Source organism: Oncorhynchus clarkii, chromosome 12 (genome assembly GCF_045791955.1).
Source record: "Oncorhynchus clarkii lewisi isolate Uvic-CL-2024 chromosome 12, UVic_Ocla_1.0, whole genome shotgun sequence".
In the NCBI taxonomy this organism is placed as follows: domain Eukaryota; kingdom Metazoa; phylum Chordata; class Actinopteri; order Salmoniformes; family Salmonidae; genus Oncorhynchus; species Oncorhynchus clarkii.
In genome coordinates this window covers 35,880,849-35,906,062 of record NC_092158.1, presented here as the reverse complement: position 1 = coordinate 35,906,062, position 25,214 = coordinate 35,880,849, and the positions used below count along the sequence as shown (strand labels likewise).

The 25,214-nt window shown below is 43.0% G+C and overlaps 1 pseudogene; it reads right to left on the bottom strand.

Moving 5' to 3' along the window:
• LOC139422455 (transient receptor potential cation channel subfamily V member 1-like) overlaps window positions 1–25,214 on the bottom strand; it is a 46,963-nt pseudogene that overhangs the window by 7,934 nt on the left and 13,815 nt on the right.

The following is a 25,214-nucleotide window of genomic DNA, read 5'->3' as shown; positions in this document are numbered from 1 at the left end:
CACCTTTATTTAACCAGGTAGGCCAGTTCAGAACAGTTCTGATTTACAATGCAACCTGGCAAAGATAAAGCAAGTGCGACAGAAACAACAACACAGAGTTACACATGGAATAAACAAACGTACAGTCAATAACACAATAGGAAAAACATCTATATACAGTGTGTGCAAATTAGGTAAGATTGGGGAGGTAAAGGCAATAAATAGGCCGTAGTGGCGAAGTAATTACAATTCAGCAATTAAACACTGGAGTGATAGATGTGCAGAAGATGAATATGCAAGTAGAGATACTGGGGTGCAAAGGAGCAAAATATATATATAAAATAACAATATGGAGATGAGGTAGTTGGATGGGCTATTTACAGATGGGCTATGTACAGGTGCAGTGATCTGTGAGCTGCTCTGACAGCTGATGCTTAAAGTTAGTGAGGGAGATGTGAGTCTCCAGCTTCAGTAATTTTTGAAATTCGTTCCAGTCATTGGCAGCAGAGAACTGTAAGGAAAGGCGGCCAAAGGAAGAATAGGCTTTGGGGGTGACCAATGAAATATACCTGCTGGAGCGCGTGCTACGGGTGGGTGCTGCAATGGTGACCAGTGAGCTGAGATAAGGCAGGGCTTTACCGAGCAACGACTTATAGATGACCTGGAGCCAGTGGGTTTGGCGACGAATATGAAGCGAGGGCCAGCCAACGAGAGCATACAGGTCGCAGTGGTGGGTAGTATATGGGGATTTGGTGACGTAACGGATGGCACTGTGATAGACTGCATCCAATTTGCTGAGTAGAGTGTTGGAGGCTATTTTATTTATGACATCACCGAAGTCGAGGATCGGTAGGATAGTCAGTTTTACGAGGGTATGTTTGGCAGCATGAGTGAAGGATGCTTTGTTGCGAAATAGGAATCCGATTCTAGATTTAATTTTGGGTTGGAGATGCTTAATGTAAGTCTGGAAGGAGAGTTTGCAGCCTAACCAGACACCTAGGTATTTGTAATTGTCCACATTGTCACGACTTCCGCCAAAGTCGGTTCCTCTCCTTTTTTCGGGTGGCGTTCGGCGGTCGGCGTCACCGGTATTCTAGCCATTGTCGATCCACTTTTAATTTTCCATTTGTTTTGTCTTGTTTTCCTACACACCTGGTTCTCATTTCCCTCATTAAGTTTTGTGTATTTAACCCTCTGTTCTCCCCGTGTCTTTGTGTGGAATTGTTTATTGTAAATGCTGGTGCACATGTTGACTGGTGCGCGACGGGTTTTGTACCCATGTCTTGTAATTCTTTATGCCGTTGGTTTTGGTATTAAACTGCTCCGGCTATTACCTAGTTCTGCTCTCCTGCGTCTGACTTCCCTGCCACCGGTTACGCACCCCTAACACACATATTCTAAGTCAGAACCGTCCAGAGTAGTGATGCTGCATGGAGGGGCAGGTGCGGGCAGCGGTTGGTTGAAGAGCATGCATTTAGTTTTATTTGCATTTAAGAGTAGTTGGAGGCCACGGAAGGCCTCCAATGCCATGTATGGCATTGTAGCTCATCTGGAGGTTAGTTAACACAGTGTCCAAAGAAGGGCTAGCAGTATACAGAATGGTGTCGTCTGAGTAGAGGTGGATTAGAAAATCACCAGCAGCAAGAGCGACATCATTGATGTATACAGAGAAGAGACTTGGCCTGAGAATTGAACCCTGTGGCACCCCCATAGAGACTGCCAGAGGTCCAGACAACAGGCCCTCCGATTTGGCACACTGAACTCTTGTACTTTTTGGAGAAATGTCCTCTGGTCTGATGAAACAAAAATAGAACTGTTTGGCCATAATGACCATCGTTATGTTTGGAGGAACAAGGGGAAGGCTTGCAAGCCGAAAAACACCATCCCAACTGTGAAGCACGGGGGTGGCAGCATCATGTTGTGGGGGTGCTTTGTTGCAGGAGGGACTGGTGCACTTCACAAAATAGATAGCATCATGAGGCAGGAAAATTATGTGGATATATTGAAGCAACATCTCAAGACATCAGTCAGGAAGTTAAAGCTTGGTCGCAAATGGTTCTTCCAAATGTACAATGATACTTCCAAAGTTGTGGCAAAATGGCTTAAGAACAACAAATTCAAGTTATTGGAGTGGCCATCACAAAGCCCTGACCTCCACTCCATCATATAGAAGATTTGTGGGCAGAACTGGAAGAGTGTGTGCGAGCAAGGAGTCCTACAAACCTGACTGAGTTACACCAGCTCTGTCAGGAGGAATGGGCCAACATTCACCTAACTTATTGTGGGAAGACTGTGGAAGACTACCCAAAACATTTGACCCAAGTTAAACAATTTAAAGGCAATGCTACCAAATACTAATTGAGTGTTTGTTAACTACTGACCCACTGGGAATGTGATGAAAGTTGAAATAAATCATTCTCTACTAGGATTAAATGTCAGGAATTGTGAGAAACTGAGTTTAATTGTATTTGGCTAAGGTGTATGTAATCTTCCGACTTCAACTGTATATGCCATACATAATGGCTGCTTTGGCATCACCTAGGTGGGTGCTAGACATTTTTTATTTATTTTATTTATTTATTTTACCTTTATTTAACCAGGTAGGCAAGTTAAGAACAAGTTCTCATTTACAATTGCGACCTGGCCAAGATAAAGCAAAGCAGTTCGACAGATACAACAACACAGAGTTACACATGGAGTAAAACAAACATACAGTCAATAATAAAGTATAAACAAGTCTATATACAATGTGAACAAATGAGGTGAGAAGGGAGGTAAAGGCAAAAAAGGCCTTGGTGGCAAGGTAAATACAATATAGCAAGTAAAACACTGGAATGGTAGTTTTGCAATGGAAGAATGTGCAAAGTAGAAATAAAAATAATGGGGTGCAAAGGAGCAAAATAAATAAATAAATTAAATACAGTTGGGAAAGAGGTAGTTGATAGGGCTAAATTATAGGTGGGCTATGTACAGGTGCAGTAATCTGTGAGCTGCTCTGACAGTTGGTGCTTAAAGCTAGTGAGGGAGATAAGTGTTTCCAGTTTCAGAGATTTTTGTAGTTCGTTCCAGTCATTGGCAGCAGAGAACTGGAAAGAGAGGCGGCCAAAGAAATAATTGGTTTTGGGGGTGACTAGAGAGATATACCTGCTGGAGCGTGTGCTACAGGTGGGAGATGCTATGGTGACCAGCGAGCTGAGATAAGGGGGGACTTTACCTAGCAGGGTCTTGTAGATGACATGGAGCCAGTGGGTTTGGCGACGAGTATGAAGCGAGGGCCAGCCAACGAGAGCGTACAGGTCGCAATGGTGGGTAGTATATGGGGCTTTGGTGACAAAACGGATTGCACTGTGATAGACTGCATCCAATTTGTTGAGTAGGGTATTGGAGGCTATTTTGTAAATTACATCGCCAAAGTCGAGGATTGGTAGGATGGTCAGTTTTACAAGGGTATGTTTGGCAGCATGAGTGAAGGATGCTTTGTTGCGAAATAGGAAGCCAATTCTAGATTTAACTTTGGATTGGAGATGTTTGATATGGGTCTGGAAGGAGAGTTTACAGTCTAACCAGACACCTAAGTATTTGTAGTTGTCCACGTATTCTAAGTCAGAGCCGTCCAGAGTAGTGATGTTGGACAGGCGGGTAGGTGCAGGTAGCGATCGGTTGAAGAGCATGCATTTAGTTTTACTTGTATTTAAGAGCAATTGGAGGCCACGGAAGGAGAGTTGTATGGCATTGAAGCTTGCCTGGAGGGTTGTTAACACAGTGTCCAAAGAAGGGCCGGAAGTATACAGAATGGTGTCGTCTGCGTAGAGGTGGATCAGAGACTCACCAGCAGCAAGAGCGACCTCATTGATGTATACAGAGAAGAGAGTCGGTCCAAGAATTGAACCCTGTGGCACCCCCATAGAGACTGCCAGAGGTCCGGACAACAGACCCTCCGATTTGACACACTGAACTCTATCAGAGAAGTAGTTGGTGAACCAGGCGAGGCAATCATTTGAGAAACCAAGGCTGTTGAGTCTGCCGATGAGGATGTGGTGATTGACAGAGTCGAAAGCCTTGGCCAGATCAATGAATACGGCTGCACAGTAATGTTTCTTATCGATGGCGGTTAAGATATCGTTTAGGACCTTGAGCGTGGCTGAGGTGCACCCATGACCAGCTCTGAAACCAGATTGCATAGCAGAGAAGGTATGGTGAGATTCAAAATGGTCGGTAATCTGTTTGTTGACTTGGCTTTCGAAGACCTTAGAAAGGCATGGTAGGATAGATATAGGTCTGTAGCAGTTTGGGTCAAGAGTGTCCCCCCCTTTGAAGAGGGGGATGACCGCAGCTGCTTTCCAATCTTTGGGAATCTCAGACGACACGAAAGAGAGGTTGAACAGGCTAGTAATAGGGGTGGCAACAATTTCGGCAGATAATTTTAGAAAGAAAGGGTCCAGATTGTCTAGCCCGGCTGATTTGTAGGGGTCCAGATTTTGCAGCTCTTTCAGAACATCAGCTGAATGGATTTAGGAGAAGGAGAAATGGGGAAGGCTTGGGCGAGTTGCTGTTGGGGGTGCAGGGCTGTTGACAGGGGTAGGAGTAGCCAGGTGGAAAGCATGGCCAGCAGTAGAAAAATGCTTATTGAAATTTTCAATTATGGTGGATTTATCAGTGGTGACAGTGTTTCCTATCTTCAGTGCAGTGGGCAGCTGGGAGGAGGTGTTCTTATTCTCCATGGACTTTACAGTGTCCCAGAACTTTTTTGAGTTAGTGTTGCAAGAAGCAAATGTATGCTTGAAAAAGCTAGCCTTGGCTTTTCTAACTGCCTGTGTATAATGGTTTCTAGCTTCCCTGAACAGCTGCATATCACGGGGGCTGTTCGATGCTAATGCAGAACGCCATAGGATGTTTTTGTGTTGGTTAAGGACAGTCAGGTCTGTTCCTGGTTCTAAATTTCTTGAATGGGGCATGTTTATTTAAGATGGTTAGGAAGGCATTTTTAAAAAATATCCAGGCATCCTCTACTGACGGGATGAGGTCAATATCCTTCCAGGATACCCCGGCCAGGTCGATTAGAAAGGTTTGCTCGCTGAAGTGTTTCAGGGAGCGTTTTACAGTGATGAGAGGAGGTCGTTTGACCGCTGACCCATTACGGATGCAGGCAATGAGGCAGTGATCGCTGAGATCTTGGTTGAAGACAGCAGAGGTGTATTTAGAGGGGAAGTTGGTTAGGATGATATCTATGAGGGTGCCCGTGTTTAAGGCTTTGGGGAGGTACCTGGTAGGTTCATTGATAATTTGTGTGAGATTGAGGGCATCAAGTTTAGATTGTAGGATGGCTGGGGTGTTAAGCATGTTCCAGTTTAGGTCGCCTAGCAGCACGAGCTCTGAAGATAGATGGGGGGCAATCAGTTCACATATGGTGTCCAGAGCACAGCTGGGGGCAGAGGGTGGTCTATAGCAGGCGGCAACGGTGAGAGACTTGTTTTTAGAGAGGTGGATTTTTAAAAGTAGAAGTTCAAATTGTTTGGGTACAGACCTGGATAGTAGGACAGAACTCTGCAGGCTATCTTTGCAGTAGATTGCAACATCGCCCCCTTTGGCAGTTCTATCTTGTCTGAAAATGTTGTAGTTTGGAATTAAAATGTCTGAATTTTTGGTGGTCTTCCTAAGCCAGGATTCAGACACAGCTAGAACATCCGGGTTGGCAGAGTGTGCTAAAGCAGTGAATAGAACAAACTTAGGGAGGAGGCTTCTAATGTTAACATGCATGAAACCAAGGCTATTACGGTTACAGAAGTCGTCAAAAGAGAGCGCCTGGGGAATAGGAGTGGAGCTAGGCACTGCAGGGCCTGGATTCACCTCTACATCGCCAGAGGAACATAGGAGGAGTAGAATAAGGGTGCGGCTAAAAGCAATAAGAATTGGTCGTCTAGAACGTCTGGAACAGAGAGTAAAAGGAGGTTTCTGGGGGCGATAAAATAGCATCAAGGTATAATGTACAGACAAAGGTAAGGTAGGATGTGAATACAGTGGAGGTAAACCTAGGTATTGAGTGATGAAGAGAGAGATATTGTCTCTAGAAACATCATTGAAACCAGGAGATGTCATTGCATGTGTGGGTGGTGGAACTAATAGGTTGGATAAGGTATAGTGAGCAGGACTAGAGGCTCTACAGTGAAATAAGCCAATAAACACTAACCAGAACAGCAATGGACAAGACATATTGACATTAAGGAGAGGCATGCTTAGTCGAGTGATCAAAAGGGTCCAGTGAGTGGAGAGGTTGGTTGAGGGTCACGGCGATTTAGACAGCTAGCCAGGCCAACCGGTAGCAATAGGATAGGATAGGATGGATAGGATGGAGTCTGTTGTTAGCCACCTCTTGCGTTCGGTCAGTAGATTAGTGGGGTTCCGTGTGGTAGAGGGGATTAATCCAAATCACACAACAACAACAAAAATAAGAACAATAGATATAGTTATAGAGGCCCGAGAAGAAAACATAATAATAATAAAAATAAATAAATTGTCCGATTGTCTATTCAGATAGCAGCCGGTAAGACAGCTACCGGTTAGCGGGCCGCAGATGGGCGTTCAGGTAACGTCGCGACAGAGGAGCCAGCCGGATCTCATTCAGGTAGATAACGTCGGCAGTCCAGTTGTGAAGGCCCGGTGGGGCTCCGCGTAGGCAGTGAAACGGGTCCGGATAGGTGACTGCAGCCCAGGAGTGAATGATGGAACTCAGGAGTGATTGACGGAGCTGGCTAGCACCGGAACAATCGATGTTTGCTCCGGAATCTACGAAAGCCGACTGTCACACGGATAGCAGCTAGCTAGCTGTGAGATCCGGGTATGAATGTCCAGAGAGCAGTTGAAATCCAGGGACATGGAGAGAAAAATTGGTCCGGTATGTTCCGTTCCGAGCCGCGCTGCGCCGTACAAAACTGGCGATAGATTTTCGATAGATTTTCGAGCTAAAGGATAGCTGATGACCACAAACCGTGGTTAGCTGAATACTAACGATTTGCCAGTAAAGAAGCTAACTAGCTTCTGATTAGCTTCTGGGCTAGCTCCTGGCTAGCTTCTGGCTAGTTTCTGGCTAGCTTCTTGGAGTTTCTGGCTAGCTTCTTGGAGGATTACAGATCTGAGGTAAATAATACTTTTTTATAAATATAAATTGGTGAGGCTGGTTGCAGGAGAGTGTTTAGAAGATGAGTTGATGGAAAATCAAAATAAAATGTATGTGAAAAAAGTTGTAAATATATATATATACAGGACACGACAAGACGAGGACAAAAGACGTCTGAACTGCTATGCGATTAGTGGATGAGGTCAAGGAGAGTGCCCCTCCTTTCTTTTCAAAGAGCCTTCATCTGGAAAATAAATTATAACCCCTCTGTGAACTCTCAAGGTCTCCCATGCCGATGGTGAACTTGAACAGTTCCATGGTGTTGTGAGAGACGTTTCCAAAATGAATCCTCTTTAATGTGAGGGAAAAAGGTAATACCTTTTTCAGCTGTGTTGTTTATTGAATGTGCTGTTTTATTGGCCATTGATTCAGGTTCCATTAGCAAAGTGACCACTGTTACGTTCCCCAGAAAGAAAACCAAAAATTGGTGGTCAAACAGAGTGGGGAACTAACAAAGAGCCGCTGACAACAACAAAAATGAAACAGGTGGGGTTTTAGGAGGGTTTCTGAAAGACACTCATGGGGGTGTCCAATAAAAAGTTGACTAGCAACAATAACTGGGACCTAAAAGACACCCAGTAAATGTGCCCAGGAAGAGGCAAACAAAAGAAAAACCCATACCAAACTTAAAGGCAGGAAGCAAACCAAAAGGTGGAGCAAAACAAAGACAGGGAAAATCAGACAAATCAAATAGGGAGAGCCAACTAAAGGTGTTAACGTTCCACATCTCTCAAGACAACTGGGCTAGCCACTCTTAAATTTCACCCGAGCCAGTACAGGTGAAAAACCTTCCAACTGACGAGATGGACAAACCAGCACAGGTGTAAAACCTGACTAACGTGGTGATACCAATCAGTGTGTCCCACATGCTAACATCCAACCTCTAAATACAAATGGAAACCCCAAAAACTGTAATACCTTCACCCTTAAGACAACAAATACATACAATATTTTTGTTGTACAAGTTTGCTCACAACCAACAGAAAACAACTTCCATCTCACAATATGATCAATTTAAATGCATCACTACTTAAATGCATCACCTTTTCCAATATAAACATGATGTCTACTGGCTGTCAACAATTAAATACAAGACAGTCACCTTTTTCTATTTTTTTTCTCTGCCTAAAACTCAGAAGTTTTTGAGAAACAGAGATAAAATCATGTAGGTTTCTATGACTCTCATCCCCTTGGAACAAACGCAACAGCAAAACGTGCAATCAAAAAAGATTTGAGGCAGGGATACACACTTGAAAGGCAATCAGCAATGGGGGACGAAGGTAGGAAAACACTTCATCAGGAGTGACAAAAGCAGACAACTCTGGCGCGCTCATTTAGAGCGAAACCTGCCTATATCCCTTCAGGAAATCGAACTTGCTAATGTACTTAGCAGTGCCTGCACGGTCCACACAATCGTCGACCCGGGGCAAAGGGTACAAGTCTGACTTAGTAACTGCACTGAGTTTCCGAAAATCTAAACAAAACCACAGAGACCTATTCACATTAGGTACTTATATACAGGGTGAACTCATGGACTGTTGCCATGTTGTGCAATGCCTTGCTCAAGCATGAACTCCACCTCACTGCAGAGTTTCTTTCTCTTTTCAGTATTCACTCGATAGGCATGTTGTTTGATTGGGGCGGAGTCCCCAACGTCAATGTCATACCCTAGTACATTTGTCTGAGTTGGCTCATCTGAGAATAAACCCTGATATTCTAAAAGAAAGTTGCCTTTTTCCTCTGTAGACAAGTGTGTCAAAAAGACAGCAAGGTTTTCTAGAATCTCTGAGTTACTCAGCCATCCCACAGACACAGGGTATATTGGGCTTTCCTCATGCTCTTGAGGAAGACTATAGTCAAATGTGACAGCAGTGGCCACAGGCAGAACATCACTACCAGATTCCACCGACTTCTCCGTCCAAACATAACGGGTGAAGTATGATTTCAACATGCTGACACAGCCATGTTTTTTTCCTGCGCTCTGGTGAGGTGATGATTTACATTTTAGTCACTTAGCAGACACTTTTATCCAGAGCGACTTACAGTTAGTGCATTCATCTTAAGATAGCTAGGTGGGACAACCACATATCACAGGCATAGAAAGTACATTTTTCCTCAATAATATCAGTAGAGTCCGAGCTAGAAGGGGGGGGGGGGGGGTCAAGTGCATGTACTGCTAAATAATTATTATAAAATAAATGTTTGGGGGGGGGGATTATTTAAGATACTGTTTGAAGGGGTAGGGTTTCAGATGTTTTCGGAAGATGGGCAGGGACTCTACTATCCTAACTTCAGGGGGAAGCTGGTTCCACCATTGGGGTGCCAGGACAGCGAAGAGCTTGGACTGGGCTGAGAGGGAGCTGCCCTCCTGTATTGGTGGGAGGGCCAAGAGACTTGAGGTGGCATAACGGAGTGCTCGAGATGGGATATAGGGTTTGAGCATAGCCTGAAGGTAGGGAGGGGCAGTTCCTCTTGCTGTTTCGTAGGTAAGGACCATGGTCTTGTAGTGGAAAATTATGATGATGTATTCCAGATTACTATGTTTTTTCACTATGGGGTAAGGGCCTGAAAATAACGAGCTTGCAACGGTAACACCAGAACAGGTAACAAAACCAAGACATGGTCACCAACATCGAAAGTGAAGGATCGGGCCTTTCAATTGTACCAAGCTTTCATTTTCATTTGCACCTTCTCCAGATTCTCACTGGCAAACTGTATCGAAAGCACTAACGTTTTCCAACAGATTGTTTTTTGTGTTTAAGGTGTCTTCTTGCAACCGCTCTCTCAGCAAGCTCAAAAGTCCTCTGACATCATGTCCAAACACGAGCTCATTCGAAATAAAACCAAGAGATTCCTGAACAACCTCTAGCGCTGCAAACAGTCCCAGTTATTCCCAAACTCATAGCAGTAAGATCTCAACATAGACTTCAAAGTCTCATGAAATTGCTCAAATGCACCTTGAAACTCTGGGAGGTATGCACTAGAGTGGCAATGGGTAACACCCAACTACTGTAGCACTTGCTGGAAGACCTTTGACATGAAATTCAAATTTTGGTCCAATTGCACTACTTGCGGAAGTCCAAATGTTGAAAATAATTTTACCAGTGCCTTAACAATACTGGGAGACAAGATTTTCCTCAGTGAAATGGCCTCAGGGAAACAAGTAGCAGCGCACATGATGGTCAAGAGAAACTGGTTGCCACTTTTTGTTTTGGGCAAAGGAGCAAAACAATCCACCACCGGCTGAAAGGTTTGTCAAAAGCAGGAATACTCTGCAAATGTGTAACAGTTACAGCTTGGTACGGTTTACCTGTCCGCTGGAAAACGCGACAGGATTTACAGTAAAACACAACATCCTGTTTTAGACCAGGCCAGACAAAGTTACACAAGATATGGTCATACATCTTGTTGACCCAAAGATGGCCTGTCATACTACTACTGTGAGCCAACCTCAATATCTCTTGTCTGGAATGACAATTTGAGATACACCGTGCCAATCGTTTTCACCAGAAGTGGAGGGAGAATCCCATTTCCTTATTAGAACACCATCTCTGTCAAAGTAACCCACACAACATCATCAAACTCCTTCTCTGGATGTACTGTATCTCAGCAAAAGGAGAGGAGAGGGAAACATCTTTACTCTATTCAGCAATCAGATGCTTCCTAGACATTGAAGTGTCATCTATAGGGAACCTCTCTTTCTTCAGCGGTCCTACAAACTTGCTCACCTTTGGGGTTTTCAAAGGAGAGGTCAACTCAGGTTTACTGAAATCAGGGTCACCCATAAACATCTCAGACAGATCGATTGTGGTGGGATCGCTGACATCCTCAACACTAGAGTTGCTCCTGGTGACTTTCTTAGACATAGCACATGTAATGGCACACTCTGGGAACACTCTAGGGTTCTACTCTGGGTTCCTTACAAACAACAGGATTTGGCACGAACTTCCCTCCAGCCAAATCGTTCCCGAAAGTGATTGAGACCCCCTTCACTAGGCCTCACTCCAACGACAACGGAACCAGAAATAAGATCAGACTCGAGTTCCACATTATACAAAGGAACTTACATGCAGCCCATCTCCACTTCTCCGTAATCAAATCAAATCAAATCAAATCAAATTTTATTTGTCACATACACATGGTTAGCAGATGTTAATGCGAGTGTAGCGAAATGCTTGTGCTTCTAGTTCCGACAATGCAGTAATAACCAACAAGTAATCTAACTAACAATTCCAAAACTACTGTCTTGTACACAGTGTAAGGGGATAAAGAATATGTACATAAGGATATATGAATGAGTGATGGTACAGAGCAGCATAGGCAAGATACAGTAGATGGTATCGAGTACAGTATATACATATGAGATGAGTATGTAAACAAAGTGGCATAGTTAAAGTGGCTAGTGATACATGTATTACATAAGGATACAGTCGATGATATAGAGTACAGTATATACGTATGCATATGAGATGAATAATGTAGGGTAAGTAACATTATATAAGGTAGCATTGTTTAAAGTGGCTAGTGATATATTTACATAATTTCCCATCAATTCCCATTATTAAAGTGGCTGGAGTTGAGTCAGTGTCAGTGTGTTGGCAGCAGCCACTCAATGTTAGTGGTGGCTGTTTAACAGTCTGATGGCTTTGAGATAGAAGCTGTTTTTCAGTCTCTCGGTCCCAGCTTTGATGCACCTGTACTGACCTCGCCTTCTGGATGATAGCGGGGTGAACAGGCAGTGGCTCGGGTGGTTGATGTCCTTGATGATCTTTATGGCCTTCCTGTGACATCGGGTGGTGTAGGTGTCCTGGAGGGCAGGTAGTTTGTCCCCGGTGATGCGTTGTGCAGACCTCACTACCCTCTGGAGAGCCTTACGGTTGAGGGCGGAGCAGTTGCCGTACCAGGCGGTGATACAGCCCGCCAGGATGCTCTCGATTGTGCATCTGTAGAAGTTTGTGAGTGCTTTTGGTGACAAGCCGAATTTCTTCAGCCTCCTGAGGTTGAAGAGGCGCTGCTGCGCCTTCTTCACAATGCTGTCTGTGTGAGTGGACCAATTCAGTTTGTCTGTGATGTGTATGCCGAGGAACTTAAAACTTGCTACCCTCTCCACTACTGTTCCATCGATGTGGATAGGGGGGTGTTCCCTCTGCTGTTTCCTGAAGTCCACAATCATCTCCTTAGTTTTGTTGACGTTGAGTGTGAGGTTATTTTCCTGACACCACACTCCGAGGGCCCTCACCTCCTCCCTGTAGGCCGTCTCGTCGTTGTTGGTAATCAAGACTACCACTGTTGTGTCGTCCGCAAACTTGATGATTGAGTTGGAGGCGTGCGTGGCCACGCAGTCGTGGGTGAACAGGGAGTACAGGAGAGGGCTCAGAACGCACCCTTGTGGGGCCCCAGTGTTGAAGATCAGCGGGGAGGAGATGTTGTTACCTACCCTCACCACCTGGGGGCGGCCCGTCAGGAAGTCCAGTACCCAGTTGCACAGGGCGGGGTCGAGACCCAGGGTCTCAAGCTTGATGACGAGCTTGGAGGGTACTATGGTGTTGAATGCCGAGCTGTAGTCAATGAACAGCATTCTCACATAGGTATTCCTCTTGTCCAGATGGGTTAGGGCGGTGTGCAGTGTGGTTGAGATTGCATCGTCTGTGGACCTATTTGGGCGGTAAGCAAATTGGAGTGGGTCTAGGGTGTCAGGTAGGGTGGAGGTGATATGGTCCTTGACTAGTCTCTCAAAGCACTTCATGATGACGGAAGTGAGTGCTACGGGGCGGTAGTCGTTTAGCTCAGTTACCTTAGCTTTCTTGGGAACAGGAACAATGGTGGCCCTCTTGAAGCATGTGGGAACAGCAGACTGGTATAGGGATTGATTGAATATGTCCGTAAACACACCGGCCAGCTGGTCTGCGCATGCTCTGAGGGCGCGGCTGGGGATGCCGTCTGGGCCTGCAGCCTTGCGAGGGTTAACAGGTTTAAATGTCTTACTCACCTCGGCTGCAGTGAAGGAGAGACCGCATGTTTTCGTTGCAGGCCGTGTCAGTGGCACTGTATTGTCCTCAAAGCGGGCAAAAAAGTAATTTAGTCTGCCTGGGAGCAGGACATCCTGGTCCGTGACTGGGCTGGATTTCTTCCTGTAGTCCGTGATTGACTGTAGACCCTGCCACATGCCTCTTGTGTCTGAGCCGTTGAATTGAGATTCTACTTTGTCTCTGTACTGACGCTTAGCTTGTTTGATAGCCTTGCGGAGGGAATAGCTGCACTGTTTGTATTCGGTCATGTTACCAGACACCTTGCCCTGATTAAAAGCAGTGGTTCGCGCTTTCAGTTTCACTGTAACCGTAAAAAGTGTCAAACTAAGGCAAAACACCCTCCAAAATGAAGAACTGGGCTCCTCCAGTGTCTGGCAGTATTTTCACCTGCTGCTTAAAACCTCTTACAGCTACCCCCCTACTTTTTTCAATTTCCGCCTGAAGACATACCCAATTCTAACTGCCTGTAGCTCAGGCCCAGGACCAAGGATATGCATATTCTTTGTTTCATTTGAAAGAACACTCTGAAGTTTGTGTAAATGTGAATTTAATGTAGGAGAATATAACACAATAGATCTGGTTTAGAAAATAGAATGAAAAAAACATAAATTTTTTCATTTTTATTGTTGTATCATCATCTTTAAAATGAACAATACAAAACAAACATTCAGATAGGATGATGGGGACAATTTCAGTGAAAAACATAAGAGGACAACAGTACTTGTGCAAAGTTTCAGAATGATAACTTCCAAAATGAGTGTGCTACATGACATTTATCATGAAGTCACCCAGGTGTTCCACACAAGTAGCCCAAATGTACCCAAGTGGCCAAATTGGTGAAGTTATACATTTTGAATGGAATAACTATATACAAAATACCAAAATGTTATTCTAACACAACCCCCCCTCTCAAAAAAAATGGAGAAAAAACATGAAAAATATATATACATTTACACAATATTGTGCTGCTGATGCCAGGTGCCATAGCAGTCTCTTTCTGCTGTAAATCAGAGGGTCACCAAGCATGTGGTGCAGGAGATGGGGGACTTAATTTTACAAAGAACACAGCGACGCCTCCATGCTGTGCCCTTTTGGCCCTGAGGCACATCCATGCCTGCAGAAATACATTTGGGCAGATGAACACCACTTGTGGGAGGAGCTGGATGAACCAGCTTCAGTGGGGGATGGACACCTTGGCACTGGGGGCTCCCATTCGGAGTCAGTGTCACTGTGAAAGAAAATGTTCAGTTAGAATAGTTTCACATATGAGCCCTGTATCAACAACTATAATAAACAGATACAGTGCCTTGCGAAAGTATTCGGCCCCCTTGAACTTTGCGACCTTTTGCCACATTTCAGGCTTCAAACATAAAGATATAAAACTGTATTTTTTTGTGAAGAATCAACAACAAGTGGGACACAATCATGAAGTGGAACGACATTTATTGGATATTTCAAACTTTTTTAACAAATCAAAAACTGAAAAATTGGGCGTGCAAAATTATTCAGCCCCCTTAAGTTAATACTTTGTAGCGCCACCTTTTGCTGCGATTACAGCTGTAAGTCGCTTGGGGTATGTCTCTATCAGTTTTGCACATCGAGAGACTGAAATGTTTTCCCATTCCTCCTTGCAAAACAGCTCGAGCTCAGTGAGGTTGGGTGGAGAGCATTTGTGAACAGCAGTTTTCAGTTCTTTCCACAGATTCTTGATTGGATTCAGGTCTGGACTTTGACTTGGCCATTCTAACACCTGGATATGTTTATTTTTGAACCATTCCATTGTAGATTTTGCTTTATGTTTTGGATCATTGTCTTGTTGGAAGACAAATCTCTGTCCCAGTCTCAGGTCTTTTGCAGACTCCATCAGGTTTTCTTCCAGAATGGTCCTGTATTTGGCTCCATCCATCTTCCCATCAATTTTAACCATCTTCCCTGTCCCTGCTGAAGAAAAGCAGGCCCAAACCATGATGCTGCCACCACCATGTTTGACAGTGGGGATGGTGTGTTCAGCTGTGTTGCTTTTACGCCAAACATAACGTTTTGCATTGTTGCCAAAAAGTTCAATTTTGGTTTCATCTGACCAGAGCACCTTCTTCCACATGTTTGGTGTCTCCCAGGTGGCTTGTGGCAAACTTTAAACAATACTTTTTATGGATATCTTTAAGAAATGGCTTTCTTCTTGCCACTCTTCCATAAAGGCCAGATTTGTGCAATATACGACTGATTGTTGTCCTATGGACAGAGTCTCCCACCTCAGCTGTAGATCTCTGCAGTTCATCCAGAGTGATCATGGGTCTCTTGGCTGCATCTCTGATCAGTCTTCTCCTTGTATGAGCTGAAAGTTTAGAGGGACGGCCAGGTCTTGGTAGATTTGCAGTGGTCTGATACTCCTTCCATTTCAATATTATCGCTTGCACAGTGCTCCTTGGGATGTTTAAAGCTTGGGAAATCTTTTTGTATCCAAATCCGGCTTTAAACTTCTTCACAACAGTATCTCGGACCTGCCTGGTGTGTTCCTTGTTCTTCATGATGCTCTCTGCGCTTTTAACGGACCTCTGAGACTATCACAGTGCAGGTGCATTTATACGGAGACTTGATTACACACAGGTGGATTGTATTTATCATCATTAGTCATTTAGGTCAACATTGGATCATTCAGAGATCCTCACTGAACTTCTGGAGAGAGTTTGCTGCACTGAAAGTAAAGGGGCTGAATAATTTTGCACGCCCAATTTTTCAGTTTTTGATTTGTTAAAAAAGTTTGAAATATCCAATAAATGTCGTTCCACTTCATGATTGTGTCCCACTTGTTGTTGATTCGTCACAAAAAAAATACAGTTTTATATATTTATGTTTGAAGCCTGAAATGTGGCAAAAGGTCGCAAAGTTCAAGGGGGCCGAATACTTTCGCAAGGCACTGTATATATAGAGTACAGGGAACATAAGGTTGAATATATTGTTATAGACCTACTAGATCTACTGTCTCATTTATATTATGACAGACCAGCTAGATCTACTGTCTATTTTATATTATGGCATTTCAGCTAGATCTACTGGCCATTGTTGTGGGCCTGCCCTCCCCCGAACAGCCTCAAATAGGCTATTTCATGTGGGGGTGGGGTGTGGTGGAGTGGCAGACACACGCATCTCGGCCATGCTCCCTCTAATCCACAATATGTATATATACACACACAAACATAGGCAATGGGTCATAAACATACATACAAACATACTCCCACCCACAATGTATAGCCAACGTGTACTTTACACATTTCATAAAATTTGTATATATTGCTACTAAAAATAAAAAAAAATCACAAATAATATTTTATATTATTGATTTCCAACAACGGCATTAGCATGAGAATAACTTACCAGTCCAAAACAATGTCCTCTCAGTTCTAAAATATTCCTCGTCCTCCAACAATCTCTGTCTCACTTTCCCAATCAATTTCTTCTAAAATTGTGTGTACATCTGTATATCTAGACTTAGATTTAGCTTTCCCTGACTTAGTCACCATAATGATTGATCTATAAACAGCTGAAGATGCGCTTTACCAAAACAATGCTTTGCGTAACATGTGTTGCTCCTTCCGGTATGAAACTTCAATGGCGAATGACCCTCTTTACGCCGGAGTTTACTACATGGGTTGGTCTTCCAACACATAAACATTACATATTGCCGTTTACCTCAGCTCATTGGCTATCAAATCGGTTTATTTCAGTCAATATGTCCCGCGAAATGACCCATCAGGTTTGGTTGTGTTACAAACAAACCAGTTGATTGCAATGAAACCAAACATGTGTGTATTTACATCGAATGTGTCGTCGAAAATGGAATGAGACTAAATTCACGACACAAGCGGTTTACAAAATGTTTAGTGTTAGGCTATAAAAATGGATTTTATCAAACAAAAGACCATATATTGTGTAACAATGAGCATTGGGATTGCAAACAGAGAAAGATCGTCAAAGGTAAACAATTTATTTTATTGCAATTTGTGATGTTACGCCTGTGCTGGTTGAAATAGTTTTTTTTATGGGGCTTTGTTCTCAGATAATTGCATCGTATTCTTTCGCAGTAAATCCTTTTTCAAATCTGACAACGCAGTTGGATTAGCAAGATTCTAGGCTTTCGACCCATGTGAGACACTTGTGTTTTCATGAATGTTTAATATGACTATTTATGTAGCGATCACCGTATGTTGTCGAATTTCATCCCGCTAACAGGTTCGGTGCGCAGAGAGGTTAACAGCATCGCCACTCTGCAGAGACACGAACCCGTCTGAAACAAAGGGTTCATACACATCTGATCCAAAATATTGTTTAGGAGATACACCTGACCCAACCAGAGACTTAGTTGGTTGGAGTGCTCCCACAAGAAGAAACAGCTTTTTCTCTCTCATTTTTCTTTTTCAACTTAGGACACTGAGAGACAATGTGTCCTTTCTCTGGCAGTAATGACAAATTGGCTGATACAAAAAAACAGTTTTCTGCCAATCCTTATCTTTGGGCACTGTAGAAAAAGACTGAAACCTCGTGGTTGGTGACTTCTCTGGATAGCTTTTTGCATAGGGATAACTACTGGGTGCTTTTTTGTGAAGGTAGTTTTATGTGTCAACACAAACTCATCTGCAACCCTTCCGTGAAGGAAACTGTCATGCCCTGACCTCTGTTTTCTTTATATTTTGGTGAGGGCGTGACTAGGGTGGGTACGCTAGTTTTCGTATTGTCTAGGGTTTTTTGTATGTCTAGAGTTTTTGTAGGTCTAGGTGATTTGTATGTCTATGGTGGCCTGATATGGTTCCCAATCAGAGGCAGCTGTTTAACATTGTCACTGATTGGGGATCATATTTAGGTGGCCATTTTCCCTTTGGTGTTGGTGGGATCTTATCTATGTGTAGTTGCCTGTCAGCACTTGTTTGTGTAGCTTCACATTTAGTTTTTTGTTAGTTTTTTCAGTGTTCATTCTTTAAATAAATAAGAATGTACACATACCACACTGCACCTTGGTCCGACCCTTATAACGAACGTGACAGAAACTAGGAAGTGAAATAGATTACAAAGTTATATATTGTGGTAGACGGTTTTAGCAACAGCTGGACTGTAGTCTATATGGATGATAGTTCTGATGGTATGGGTGGGGATGATGAAAGTCATAGACTTGAATGGTCTGTGGTGAAAAGTAAAAGGAAAAAGAATGGCCCTGCTATAAGTGCTGCTGACAGCTGTGGCACTTCTACTGTTGAGAACTTGAAGAGGGTGAAGGTAGTGAAAAACAAAAGTAATGATGTATCGGAGTGGAAAGTTGTAATTGTGTTTGATGCGACCACGGGGTCTCATCTGCAACGTTTTCGATTATCGAATGGCGTTAAGAAAAAGATAGTTGAAGTCACATTAGCCCGGTTCATTGGTAGTGGTAGACTGTTAATATTCTGTGCTGACCATGTTCAGCAAGGGAAGATTCTGAAAATGAAAACTCTGAATGGGAAGAAAACCACAAGTCATGTCCCTGGAGGGGGGTCATTTCTGGGGTTCCAATGTATCCATAGATTATGTCAAATCAAATGTAGAGGGGGGCATTGTGGTTGAAGCCAAAATGCTTTTCAGTAAGAAAGAGGTGCAGAGAAGTGAAAGCCTGTCATTAATATTAATGTTTGAGAAGCTTTTACCTAATAAATTACAGATGGACTTTCTGGCTTTCACTGTTAGAGAGTTTGTTCCTACTCCATTAAGGTGTGTTAAATGCCAAAGAATGGGACATGTAGCGGCTCTGTGCAAAGGAAAGAAAAGATGTGTGAAGGGGAACATGATTATGGTGAATGTGGGAACAATGTCAAGGTTAGCTGTTGTAATTGTGGGGGGGAACACATTGCAGCATTGGTGGATGCCAGGTGCAGAAATAGGCTACAGAGGCCCAAAGATATAAAATCACTCATAATGTCTCATGCAGAGGCTGCAAGGCAGATTGGTGGAACAAGCAGAATGATGGAGATAATAGGGTTACTCCTGGAATAAGTGGACCTACTGTATGTAGGAAATGCTGCTTATTTTGTGGCGGGGCGGGTGCCTGCAGGCTGACTTCTGTCTTCAGTTGAAGGGTGTTTCTTCTGACACATTGGTGCAGCTGGCTTCCGGGTTAAGCGGGCGGGTCATGTATTGGAGGACGCATGAGTTGCAGAAATTAGACAAGATCGTAATTGAAATTGGCAGAAAAGGGGAGTAAAATACACCTAAATATATACATATAATAATTGTTCTCACAAATGTGTAGTGTGAAAGGACACCTTAATAGTTAATCAGATTTACTTTATATCCTTCATTAGAAGGGTTATCAACCTGACTGTGTTTGTGGAAAGAAGTACAGCCAAGTTGAAGATCATTGTGGAAGCAGCAACCGAGTTTTCAGGAGTAACAGGTGTTACTGTCGCCATGATTGTTGACATGTTGACTCCTAATAATACTAATGATGTAAAGTCTCAGTTTGATGATAATTAGAGTTATGGTTTTTGCTTTTCCTTCGGTGGAATGCCAGAAGCCTTGTTGCTAACGGTCAGGAGTTTAAGATACAGTTGAAGTCGGAAGTTTACATACACTAGGTTGGAGTCATTAAAACTTGTTTTTCAAATGTATTATGTACAAACTATAGTTTTGGCAAGTCAGTTAGGACATCTACTTTGTGCATGACACAAGTAATTTTTCCAACAATTGTTTACAGACGGATTATTTCACTTATAATTCACTGTATCACAATTCCAGTGGGTCAGAAGTTTACATACACTAAGTTGACTGTGCCTTTAAACAGCTTGCAAAATTCCAGAAAATGACGTCATGGCTTTAGAAGCTTCTGATAGGCTAATTGACATAATTTGGGTCAATTGGAGGTGGACCTGTGGATGTATTTCAAGGCCTACCTTCAAACGCAGTGCCTCTTTGCTTGACATCATGGGAAAATCAAAAGCCAAGACCTCAGAAAAACATTATAGACCTCCACAAGTCTGGTTCATCCTTGGGAGCAATTTCCAAACACCTGAAGGTACCACATTCATCTGTTCAAACAATAATACTCAAGTATAAACACCATGGGACCACGCAGCTGTTATACAGCTCAGGAAGGAGACGCGTTCTGTCTCCTTTAGATGAACGTACTTTGGTGCGAAAAGTGCAAATCTATCCCAGAACAACAGCAAAGGTCCTTGTGAAGAAGCTGGAGGAAACAGGTACAAAAGTATCTATATCCACAGTAAAACGAGTCCTATATCGACATAACCTGAAAGGTTGCTAAGCAAGGAAGAAGCCACTGCTCCAAAACCGCCATAAAAAAGCCAGACTACGGTTTGCAACTGCACATGGGGACAAAGATCGTACTTTTTGGAGAAATGTCCTCTGGTCTGATGAAACAAAAATAGAACTGTTCGGCCATAATGACCATTGTTATGTTTGGAGGAAAAAGTGGGATGTTTGCAAGTCGAAGAACACCATTTAATCCGTGAAGCACGGGGGTGGCAGCATCATGTTGTGGGGGTGCTTTGCTGCAAGAAGGACTGGTGCACTTCACAAAATAGATTGCTTCATGAGGAGGAAAATTATATGGATATATTGAAGCAACATTTCAAGACATCAGTCAGGAAGTTAAAGATTGGTCGCAAATGGGTCTTCCAAATGGACAGTGACCTTAAGCATACTTCCAAAGTTGTGGAAAAATGGCTTAAGGACAACAAAGTCAAGTTATTGGAGGGGCCATCACAAAGCCCTGACCTCAATCCCATATAAAATTTGTGGGCAGAACTGAAAAGCATGTGCAAGCAAGGAGGCCTACAAACCTGACTCAGTTACACCAGCTCTGTCAGGAGGAATGGGCCAAAATTCACCCAACTTATTATGGGAAGATTGTGGAAGGCTACCCAAAACGTTTGACCCAAGTTAAACAATTTAAAGGCAATGGTAAAGGCAATGCTACCAAATACTAATTGAGTGTATGTAAACTTCTGACCCACTGGAAATGTGATGAAAGAAATAAAAGCTGAAATAAATAATTCTCTCCACTATTATTCTGACATTTCACATTCTTAAAATAAAGTGGTGATACTAACTGACCTAAGACAGGGAATTTTTACTAGGATTAAATGTCAGGAATTGTGAGAAACTGAGTTCAAATGTATTTGGCTAAGGTGTATGTAAACTTCCGACTTCAACTGTATGTGAAATTGATTTAGAGATCAAACATGATGTGATATGTGTTCAAGAAACATGACTTGGACCACATCTTGTTTTATTTTTCCTGGTTATTGCTCAATCAGATCTGATAGATCAATTGTACAGGGTGGTGGTTGTATATAATATACCTGTCCCATCTGAATATGAATGTGTGATGGTGGAAATCTACAGTGCGTGCATGTAGTAATATTAAGTTATAAAATTTGTACAACCCTTGTCGTCAACTATCTGTAGTGATCTTTGATGAAATATCAGGAGAATTGAGCTCTAGAGAGATATTGTGCGGCGACTTTAATGCACATAGTAGTTTATGGGGAAGTAGACATACAGATGCTAATGGTACTATTGTGGAAGATATGATGGAAACAAGAGCATTAGCATGTCTTAACGATGAATGTGGTACACAAGTTGATAGTTAGAGGGGTTACATCCTGCCTGGACCTCACAATGGCTTCTAACTCTATTGCATCTATGTGTGAATGGAATGGAATGAAACATTCTACTGTTGGAAGGGATAATTTCCCGGTTTCGAGTACCATGAACTTAGATGTTATTATTCCAGATAGGGTACCATTCAGAAGATGGGGCTTTCATAAAGCAGACTGGGAAAAGTTTGGTGATCATTGCTTAAAGTAAGTTGGAGAGTTGTCTTTAGAAAGGCCGGTTGATGTATGTGCTGCCTCTGTGACATCTGATTTTAAGTGCTGAGAATTTATATGTACCAGTGAGTGAAGTGGGTGAGTAAAGGAAGGTGGTTCATTGGTGGACTGAAGAGTGCACTGCGGCTATTCAAGAAAGAAATAGTGCTTACAGAGTGTTGCATAGGAATATGACTACTGAGAATCTAGTTGACTTCCAAAGGAAAGAGAGCTTTAGTTTGCAGGGTTTTTAAGTCTGTCATAGAGAAATGCATGGAGACAGTTCTGCTTTACAATAGGCAGGGGTACTGAGCTGGGGGATGTATGGTCTATATTGAAGAAGATGACTGGATAAAGCAAGTCCACTCGAATTCCAGTTTTGGTTGTGGGTCAAAAAACGGCCATAATTGATCAAGTAAAAGCTGACTTGTTGGGGAAGATATCTGCTAAGGTACATATTGGGGATACTTTGGAGGAAGTATAGTGCATTTGGAAAGGATTCAGACCCCTTGACTTTTTCCACATTTTCTTACGTTACAGCCCTATTTTAAATGTTTTTTTCCCCTCATAAATCCACACACAAAACCCCACAATGACAAAGCAAAAACAGTTATTTTACATTTTTTACAAGTTTATACAAAAAAAAACGAAACATCACATTTAAATAAGAATTCAGACCCTTTACTCAGTACTTTGTTGAAGCACCGTTGGCAGCGATTAGAGCCTCGCATCTTCTTGGGTATGACGCTACAAGCTTGGCACACCTGTATTTTGAGAGTTTCTCCCATTGTTCTTTGAAGATCCTCTCAAGCTCTGTCAGGTTGGATGGGGAGCGTCACTGCACAGCTATTTCCAGGTCTCTCCAGAGATGTTCAATTGGGTTCAAGTCTAGGCTCTGGCTGGGCCAATCAATGACATTCAGAGACTTGTCCCGAGGTTAATCCTCCATTGTATTAGCTGTGTGCATAGGGTTGTTGTCCTGTTGGAAGGTGAACATTCGTCCCAGTCTGAGGTCCTGAGCGCTCTGGAGCAGGTTTTCACTCTAGTAACTCCCCATCCCGCATGCGGGAGCGTAATCATCGACTGACACTAATTAGCATAACGCAACGGACATAAATATTCCTAGAAAATATTCCTATTCATGAAAATCACAAGTGAAATATATTGAGACACAGCTTAGCCTTTTGTTAATCACCCTGTCATCTCATATTTTCAAAATATGCTTTACAGCCAAAGCTAGACAAGCATTTGTGTAAGTTTATTAATAGCCTAGCATAGCATTTTGTCCAGCTAGCAGCAGGTAACTTGGTCACGGAAATCAGAAAAGCAATCAAATTCAATTGTTTACCTTTGATGAGCTTCGGATGTTTTCACTCACGAGACTCCGAGTTAGATAGCAAATGTTCCTTTTTTCCAAAAATATAATTTTTGTAGGCGAAATAGCTCCGTTTGTTCTTCACGTTTGGCTGAGAAATCTCCCGTAAATTGCAGTCACAAAAACGGCGAAAAATATTCCAAATTAGCTTCATAATATCGACAGGAACATGGCAAACGTTGTTTATAATCAATCCTCAAGGTGTTTTTCAAATATCTATTCAATAATATATCCATCGGAACAATTCGTTTTTCAGTAGGACCGATTGGAATAATGGCTACCTCTGTATTTTACGCGAGAGTCACTCTGGGAGCCATCAGGTGACCAGTTGCGCAATGTAGCCACTTACGGGTATTCTTCAGCATTTGGGTGTTCTTCAACATAAATGCGTAAAACTACGTCACAATGCTGTAGACACCTTGGGGAATACGGAGAAAAAGTAATCTGGTTGATAGCCCATTCACTGCTCAATAGGGAAGCATTGGAACGCAGCGCTTTCAAAACATGAGGCACTTCCGGATTTGATTTTTTTTTTTATGTGTAAGCCAATGAAAAGGAATCTGGTTGTTATCCCTTTAAATGGAGCAAAGGCAGGCAATGGAACAGAGAGCTTTCAGGAAAAACAGCACTTCCGGGTTGGATTTTCCTCAGGTTTTTGCCTGCAATATCAATTCTGTTATACTCACAGACAATATTTTTACAGTTTTGGAAACTTTAGAGTGTTTTCTATCCTAAGCTGTCAATTATATGCATATTCTAGCATCTTGTCCTGGCAAAATATCCCGTTTACTACGGGAACGTTATTTTTCCAAAAATGAAAATACTGCCCCCTAGTCACAAAAGGATCTCTCTGTACTTTGCTCCGTTCATCTTTCCCTCAATCCTGACTAGCCTCCCAGTCCCTGCCACTGAAAACATCTCTACAGCATGATGCTGCCACCACCATGCTTCACCGTAGGGGTTTCCTCCAGACGTGACGCTTGGCACTTAGGCCAAAGAGTTCAATCTTGGTTTCATCAAACCAGAGAATCTTGTTCTTTATGGTCTGAGAGTCCTTTACGTGCCCTTTGTCAAACTCCAAGCGGGCTGTCATGTGCCTTTTACTGAGGAGGGTTTCCGTCTGGCCACTCTACCATAAAGGTCTGATTGGTGGAGTGCTGCAGGGATTGTTGTCCTTCTGGAATGTTCTGCACAGAGGAACTCTGGAGCTCTGTCAGATTGACCATCGGGTTCTTGGTCACCTCCCTGAGGTCTTCCATTTAAGAATGATGGAGGCCACTGTGTTCTTGGTGACCTTCAATGTTGCAGAAATGTTTTAGTACCCTTCCACAGATCTGTGCCTCTACACAATCCTGTCTCAAAGCTCTACTGACAATTCCTTCAACCTCATAGCTTGGTTTTTGCAAAGACATGAACTGTCAACTGTGTGTCCTTATAAAGACAGGTGTGTGCCTTTCCAAATCATGTCCAATCAAGTTGTAGAAATATCTCATGGATGATCAATGGAAACAGGATGCACCTAAGCACAATTGAGTCTCATAGCAAGGGGCACCACCAAGCAAGCGGCACCATGAAGACCAAGGAGCTCTCCAAACAGGTCAGGGACAAAGTTGTGGAGGAGTACAGATCAGGGTTGGGTTCTAAAAAAATACCTGAAACTTTGAACATCCCACGGAGCACCATTAAATCCATTTTCAAAAAATGGAAAGAATATGGCACCACAACAAACCTGCTAAGAGAGGGCCGCCCACCAAAACTCACGGACCAGGCAAGGAGGGCATTAACCAGAGAGCAAACAAGAG